Source organism: Hemitrygon akajei, chromosome 14 (genome assembly GCF_048418815.1).
Source record: "Hemitrygon akajei chromosome 14, sHemAka1.3, whole genome shotgun sequence".
NCBI lineage: Eukaryota > Metazoa > Chordata > Chondrichthyes > Myliobatiformes > Dasyatidae > Hemitrygon > Hemitrygon akajei.
Window position 1 is genome coordinate 76,646,349 of NC_133137.1, and position 8,480 is coordinate 76,654,828.

The window sequence follows — 8,480 nt, forward strand, 5'->3', positions numbered from 1 at the left end:
ATTACTGCCTGTGTCACGTGACAGTGAGTATAGGAATAGAGTAAGATGGAAGATAAATGCATGGCTGAGGGTTTAGAGCAGGGGCCAGGGATTCAGATTTCTGGATCACTGGGACCTCTTTTGGGGCAGGCGTGACCTGTACAAAAAGGGCGGGTTGCACTTGAATCCCAGGGGGACCAATATCCTGGAGTTTTGCTATTGGGGAGAGTTTAAACTAGAACTACTGGGGGGTGGGAACAAAGCTGAAGAGACAGAGGAAGATGCGGTTGGCTCACAAATAGAGAAAGCTTGTAAGCAGTGCGAGAGGGAGGATAGGCAGGTGATAGAGAAGGGATACACTCAAACTGATGGTTTGAGATGTGTCTATTTTGATGCAAGGAGTATCATGAACAAAGCAGATGAGCTTAGAGCGTGGATCTGTCATGGTCCCATCTGGCAATTCCCCATCTTGCTATTACCTCCTTAATTGATCCCTAATCCCTTCGTCTGATTTCCATTCATTCCCATTTCCACTAATTACAAACACACCTGGTTCCCATTAGCAAACATAGGATAAAACTCGGGTGTCACAGCCCTGCTTTGCCATTTCGTTGGTTGACTCTAGTGTGAGTAAACTTTGGTTCCTGATTACTTAGGACTGTCAGTTCTAAGCTCCACATCATTTCCTGGATACTCTATGTAAACCTTGCTTCTGTGTAAAAACTCTCCTGGATACCGGTTCCCCATTTGTGATGGTGCTAAATCCTCATGACTCTGCCTCTGCGCCTGTGTCCTGCACTTGGGTTCATCCTCAGGATCAGAACTTGGAGCTAGGATGTTGTGGCCATTACAGGGACTTGGATGGCTCAGGGGCAGGAATGTCTACCTAGAGTGCCAGGCTTTAGATGTTTCAAGAAGGACAGGGAGGGACACAAAAGAGATGGGGGCGTGGCACTGCTGATCAGCGATAGTGTCACGGCTGCAGAAAAGGAGGAAAGCTTGGAAGGATTGTCTACTGAGTCTCTGTGGCTGGAAGTTAAAAACAGGAAAGGGTCAATAACTCTACTGGATATTTCTTATAGACCACCCAATAGTAACAGGGACATCAAGGAGCAGATAGGGAGATAGATTTTGGAACAGTGCAATAATAACAGGGTTGTTGTGATGGGAGATTTTAATTTCTCCAATATTGATTAGTATCTCTCTAGAGCAAGGGGTTTAGATGGGGTGGAGTTTGTTAGGTGTGTTCAGGAAGAATTCCTAACACAATATGTAGATAAGCCTTCAAGAGGAGAGACTATACTTGATCTGGTATTGGGAAAGAAATCTGGTCAGGTGTCAGGTTTCTCAGGGGGAGAGCATTTTGGAGATAGTGATCATAATTCTTTTTTTTTAATTACTTTTTTTAAAGTATTTTGACATTTATTTCAGTTGATATACCATTACAATACCTTTGAGTTAGTCAAGTTAAGATTCACACAAATAAAGAGTTTGATTTTACAATTTTAACAGGTAACAACATGAAGTCCTTCTAATCCTTCTCCTCCAGGGACAGTCTGTCAAACAGGTACACTCCCAGGCCATTCTCGGGGTGCCCAGTCTCCTCAGGTTGGTGACGTAATCTCCAAGCTTCTTGATCGTCTTCACTTGCTCATCCAGATAGTTCCTCTCCAGGAAATCACACAGATGAGGGTCACCATGCTGAGTGGAAAGCTTGTGCAGATCCAGGAGACTCAGGTTCACGTCCTTCTCCATCTGCAGGGCTCTCTGCATCGCTTCCAGAGCATTGGTCCAGTCATCCTGCTCTGGCTTCTTGATGTCCTCCAGCACGATCCGGCCTCCTCGCAGATTCTGGAATTCCATCCATTTCTCGGCATGCTTCTGTTCCTCATAGGACTGCTTCCTGAAGAACTTGGAGAAGTGATGTAGGCTAATGTCATCTCGGTCAAAGTAAAAGGACATGGAGAGATAAACATAGGAGGAATAGGGCTCCATGTTAATCTGCCTGTTGATTGCATCTTCACATTCCTGGTGGAAGTTCTGACAAACTTGGGAAGCCATCCTGTTCGGTGGACAATTACAACTTTCTATCACCTGGGGAAGCTCCTAAAAAAAAAATCATAATTCTTTCTCCTTTACCATAGCATTGGAGAGGGATAGGTGCAGACAAGTTAAGAAAGTGTTCATTTGGAGTGAGAGGAAATAGGAAACTATCAGGCAGGAACTTGGAGTATAAATTGGGAACAGATGTTTTCAGGGAAATGTATGAGAGAAATGTGGCAAATGTTCAGGGGATATTTGAGTGGCGTTCTGCATAGGTACGTTCCAATGAGACAGGGAAGTTATGGTAGGGTGCAGGAACCATGGTGTACAAAGGCTGTTGAAAATCTAGTCAAGAAGCAAAAAGAAAAGCTTACAAAATGTTCAAAAAACTAGGTAATGATAGAGATCTAGTAAATTATAAGGCTAGCAGGAAGGATCTTAAGAATGAAATTAGGAGAGCCATAAGGGGCCATGAGAAGGCCTTAGAAAACCCTAAGGCATTCTAAAAGTATGTGAAAGGCAAGAGGATAAGACGTGAGAGAATAGGAACAATCAAGTATAATGGTGGAAAAGTGTGTATGGATCCAGAGGAGGTAACGGAGGTACTTAATGAATACTTTGCTTCAGTATTCACAACAGAAAAGGACCTTGGTGATTGTAAGAATGACTTACAGCTGACTGAAAAGCTTGAGCATATAGACATTAAGAAAGAGGATGTGCTGGAGCTTTTGGAAAGCATCAAGTTAGATAAGTCACCGTGACCCGATGAGATATACCCTAGACTACTGTGGGAGGCGAGGGAGGAGATTGCTGATTTTCTGGCAATTATCTTTGTATCATCAATGAGGATGGGAGAGGTTCCGGAGGATTGGAGGGTTGCAGATGTTGTTACCTTATTCAAGAAAGGGAGTAGAGACAGCCCACGAAAATTATAGTCCAGTGAGTCTTACTTCAGTGGTTGGTAAGTTGATGGAGAAGATCTTGAGAGACAGGATTCATGAACATTTAGAGAGGTATAATATGCTTTGTGGATCCAGAGTTGGCTTTCCCACAGAAGGCAAAGAGTGGTTGTAGACGGGTCATATTCTGCACGGATGTCGGTGACCAGTGGTGTGCCTCAGGCATTTGTTCAGGAACCCCTTCTCTTCGTGATTTTTATAAATGATCAGGATGAGGAGGTGGAAGGATGGGTTAGTAAATTTGCTGATGACACAAAGATTGGGGGTGTTGTGGATAGTGTAGAGGGCTGTCAGAGGTTACAGCGGGGCATTGATAGGATGCAAAACTGGGCTGAGAAATGGCAGATGTAATTCAACCCAGATAAGTGTGAGGTGGTTCATTTTGGTAGGTCAAATATGATGGCAGAATATAGTATTAATGGTAAGACTCTTGGCAGTGTGGAGGATCAGAGGGATCTTGGGGTCCAAGTCCATTGGACACTCAAAGTTGCTGCATAGGCTGATTCTGTGGTTAAGAAAACATATGGTGTCATCAATGATGGGATTGAGTTTAAGAGCCAGTGGTAATATTACAGCTATATAGAACCCTGGTCAGACCCCACTTGGAGTACTGGGCTCAGTTCTGGCCACCTCACTACAAGAAGATGTGGAAACTGTAGAAAGGGTGCAGAGACGATTTAAAAGGACGTTGTGTGGATTGGGGAGCATACCTTGTGAGAATAGGTTGAATGAACTTGGCCTTTTCTCCTTGGAGCAACGGAAGATGAGAGGTGACCTGATAGAGGTATATAAGATGATAAGGGACATTGATTTTGTGGGTAGTCAGAGGCTTTTCCCAGGGCTGAAATGACTAACACAAGAGGGCAGTTTTAAGGTGCTTGGGAGTAGATACAGAGATGTCAAGGGTAAGTTTTTTATGCAGAAATTGGTGAGTGTGTGGAATAGGCTGCCGCCAACGATGGTGGAGGCAGATACAATAGAGTCTTTTAAGAGACTCTTGGATAGGTATGTGTGGCTTAGAAAAATAGAGGGCCTAACCCTAGGCAATTTCTAAAGTACATGTTCTACTTTGTGGGTCGAAAGGCCTGTATTGTGCCGTAAGCTTTCTATGTTGCTTTGTTTCTATGTTTCTTACAAGAAAGTATTCAAAACTGGTTCCTTAGTGAAGCACAACCTACATTTAAAAGAGTAATTGAAATTGCTGTATCAATGGAAACAGGAGACAGAGATGCAACTGAGTTGCAGTCCGGAATGAAAGCAAGCGTGAACAAAATTACAATGTCTATTTGGGGGACTGTCTGACCAAACACATTGTGTTACCATTGCAGCAGTGGCTTACATACACCAGACCTATGAAGGTTTAAAGGTGAAACTTGCAGACAATGCAACAAATAGGGCACATACAAAGAGTATGTTCAGCAGAAAATAATAAATGGACTGCACCGGGAAGAGAAAAAGATAAGAAGTCAAGTTTCAGTTTCAAAAAGAGCACTAATCTGCATGCTGTTCTGACAATGATGAGATGACATTGTACTGAGTAGCCTTGAGATTTACACCGTGAAAACTAGCCAGAGATAAGCAATGTGGCTTACACTAGAAGTGAACTGTAAATTAATTAAAGTGGAATTGGACACTGGTTTGGCTCTTTCTGTCATTCCACAAAATGAGTTTGAATGGCATTTCAGAGATACTGAACTGAAGCTTGCTGGTATCCAACTAAGAATTTATATTGGAAGATAATTCCTGTGGAAATGACATTTGTAACTGTGAAATACAACATCAAAATCTTTGGTTTGTATGTGGTAAATAGAAGATGGCTGGCATTGTGAAGACATGATCGACTCAGAGAAAGATCCACAATTTTTATGCCAAATCACCTGCAAGAGTGTCAATTGAAAGCAAATTAAGAAAGATAACTGATGATGCCACAGCTGTGCTCAAGGATGACATTGGAAAGCTCAAACATAGAAAGGGCAATATAGTGTTAAATGAAAATGTCTCACCTTAGTTTTGCAACTGTCCGGTTCCTTATACCATCTGTGATAAAGTAACCAGTGGGCTAGATTGCATGGAGGCCGACAGAATTCTTACAAAGTTTGAGTGGACCCCATAACCAAGAATAACAGGTCTGTCAGGATCTGTGGTGATTTTAAGGTCACCATCAACACAGTAATAAAAGTAGATCAATATCCTCAGCCCCCAGGATGGGTACCTTTGGAAAGATTTCTGGGGGGAAACGCTTCAGCAAAGTGGACTTATCTGAGGCCTACCTACAGATGGAGATGGTAGAAGAGTCCAAAGGGTTTCTCACCACAAACACTCACAAAGAGCTTTATTGTTATAACAGGCTTATTTTTGGAGTAGCATCTGCACCCGCACTCTGGCAGAAAGCTTTGACCTGGTGTTTCAAGCCTGTCCTGGCGTTCAGTGCTAGCTGGATGACATCATCGTTACTGACAAGGATGACAAGGAACATCTCCAAAATCTGAAGACACTGTTAAAAAGATTAGAAGATTATGGGCTCAGAGCATGACACAACAAGGGTGAATTATTTAAACCAAGCATCATCTACTGTTGTCACATCACTGACAGACAAATGTGCTGAGAAAATTCCAGCAGTGGTGGATGCCCCAAGGCCAAAGGATGTGCCACAGTTGCGGTCCTTTTTAGGATTTGTCAATTATTATAACAGGTTCCTGTCAAATCTGGCTGCTGTAACCCCTGAACTCATTACTGCGGGTCAGGAAGAAATGGCAATGGACAAAGCAGTGTGAGGTGGCTTTTAAGAAGGTGAAGGAAATGGCGATATCAGACATTGTGCTCACACATTATGATTCACATCATCCAGTGAAGCTTGCCTGTGACACCTCACCTTATGGTATAGGTACAATCATGTCACATGTTATGACTGATAGAAGTGAATGCCCAATAGACTTTGCATCCCATTCCCTAACCACTGCAGAGAAACTATACACACAGAGTGGCAGAGAGACCTTGAGCCTATTTTGGGGTGTAAGATGTTTGAACCAGTCCTTGCATCGGGGAGAGTTTACCCTCATCGCTTACTATCATCCATTTTCAATCATCAAAAGGGTGTTCCATTAACAGCAGCAGCAAAAATGCAGAGATGGGCTCTGTTCCTCGGAGGACACAAATGCAAGATTGTATTCAAGAGGACAACTAATTGTGCTGATGGATTGTCCCATTTACCCTTGGAAAAGGAAAAAGCTGAAAAATTTACAAAGGAGGACACTCCACTTGACATATTCTCCCAAACACAAATCGAAAGTCTCTCTGTTACAGCAGAAAGATCCAAATGGAAACAGTAAATACCTTACAGTGTCTTAGGTGTATGTGGCCACCCAAAGTGGCTGGAATGTGCAGCAGAAGCTCTAGTTCCCCTATTTTTACCAGCGGCTGGATGAACCTTCCCTTGACGGAGTTTACCTTATGTGGGGATATACCATCCAAGCTGAGAGCTAAAACGTTGGAGGAGCGACAATACATCCCGGTCATCTAAGCATGGTCACGATGGAAGTGTTAGCTTGAAGCCTTATCTGGTGGCCTGGTATTGATCAGAAGATCAAGCAGCTTTCCATGCACTGTTTTGGGACGCTAACATGTCCAAGAGATGCCTCTCCTTCCCTGAGAATGGCATGCATTGCCCAGGCAGAGGATTCATGAAGATTTCGCCGGACTATTCTTGGCCACAAATTTCTTGGTAGTAGCGGATGCAGCTAAAAAGTGACCAGAGGTGTTCCCAATGGACAACATTGCAGCTTCAAACACATTTGATGTATTGAACAGCCTCTTCTCAAGGACTGGTGTTCCAGAACACTTGCTCAATGACAATGGATCACAGTTTATTGTGGAAGAGTTTTGGTTATTCCTGAAAATGAATAGAATGAGACATATTACAGCTGTACCACACAACCCAGCTACGAGTGATTTGATGGGAAGGTTTATCCAGAGTCTAAAGAATGCCCTGTAAGCAACGTCATCAGAACAGGCGGCACTGTCGCTGAGTCAGGAGCTCACCAGTTTCCCCCTTGCATATCGCAAAGCAGCACACTGCACAACCAACAGCTCACCAGCTATACTGTCCCTTGCATTCATGCTTGGATCTCCTCAAACACAGTCTCATAAGGAGCAGGACAAACAACTGAGACAAATTGAAGGCTCCTCACACAAGGAGATTCAGTTTCACCCCTGGACAAGCAGTCCTGGTGAGCGACTACAGAGATGATCAAGAGTGGTATTCGGAAAGGTTAAGAGCAGAACTGAACCCCTAACCTACATAGAGGAGATTGCATCCGATGTCATCTGGACACAACACCCTGATCAGTTGAGAAGAGCAGAGTCTATTGTTGGAGAAGAAAGAAACCCAGAACTGTCAAAAAAACTTCCTTCAGTCATAGAGACAACTCTTACAAACATCACAGAGGGGACCCCAGAAACTGCGATTGTTGCACAGCCACGTCTCACCCGCCAAACAGAGTGATTCCCCTTGTTAGGAAAGACATTACCCCACAAGAGTAAGAAATTCTCCACAGTGATTAAATCTTTAGGCCTGAAAGGGACATTTAAAATTTACTGTGCTCTGAATATTTATATATATAGTATATATATTACTAAAGTCTAAGGTAGAAGGAGATGTTATTAACTTAAAACTTTCTGCATAATCACTCAAAGTGTTGAACTGCATGTACATGTAATGAGAGCTGTATAACTCATCTCTTTCTACCTTAGGCCATGAACTTATCAATCACCCCTGCTGTGGAAACTTTCTGGAGGTCCAAGATCCATATGCTCCACGACCACTGGACTAAGTGTGTTAAAGTAGGAGGAGACTATGTTGAAAAATAAATGTGCAGGTTTTCTAAAAGTTCCACTCTTCCTACCTCAGAAGTCTGAATCCATTGGGAAGAATAAGCATCACAAACTGGGGTCTTCCTTGGTTTTCAGGGGCAACACGAGTGAATCTGCAGATGCTGGAAATAAATCAAAACACAAAATGCTGGCAGAACTCAGCAGGCCAGATAGCATCTATGGGAGGAGGTAGTGACGACGTTTTGGGCCGAAACCCTTCATCACAGAGGGGACTCTTATTTATAAGAGTTTGACTCCTAATGAAGGGTTTCGGCCCGAAACATCGTCACTACCTCCTCCCATAGATGCTGTCTGGCCTGCTGAGTTCTGCCAGTATTTTGTGTTTTTATTCTTCCTTGGTTTTAGTGGATGACCACAACACCTTCTGTGCCTTGTCATGCCCTTCGCTCTCCACGGAGCGTTGCATTACCACCTTCCTGACCATTGGAACTCACTGTAGATCTCATCTGCATGGTCCACCGGAGCAGATTCAACATGCATGTCCCCACCTTACTAGGGTATTGGAGCGGCATCTATTCTCAGCTGTAGCCCACTGGTGTACGGCTGCTGTCGCATGCAATCAGCTACTTGGAGCACAGTTGAGAGCTAAGTGTCTAGAGGAAACCAAAA

At 43.5% G+C, this 8,480-nt stretch overlaps 1 pseudogene; it reads right to left on the reverse strand.

Annotated features, from left to right (window-relative positions):
* Window positions 1-1,510: 1,510 nt before the first annotated feature.
* LOC140738194 (ferritin heavy chain B-like) lies at window positions 1,511-2,040 on the reverse strand (annotated as a pseudogene).
* Window positions 2,041-8,480: the final 6,440 nt, after the last annotated feature.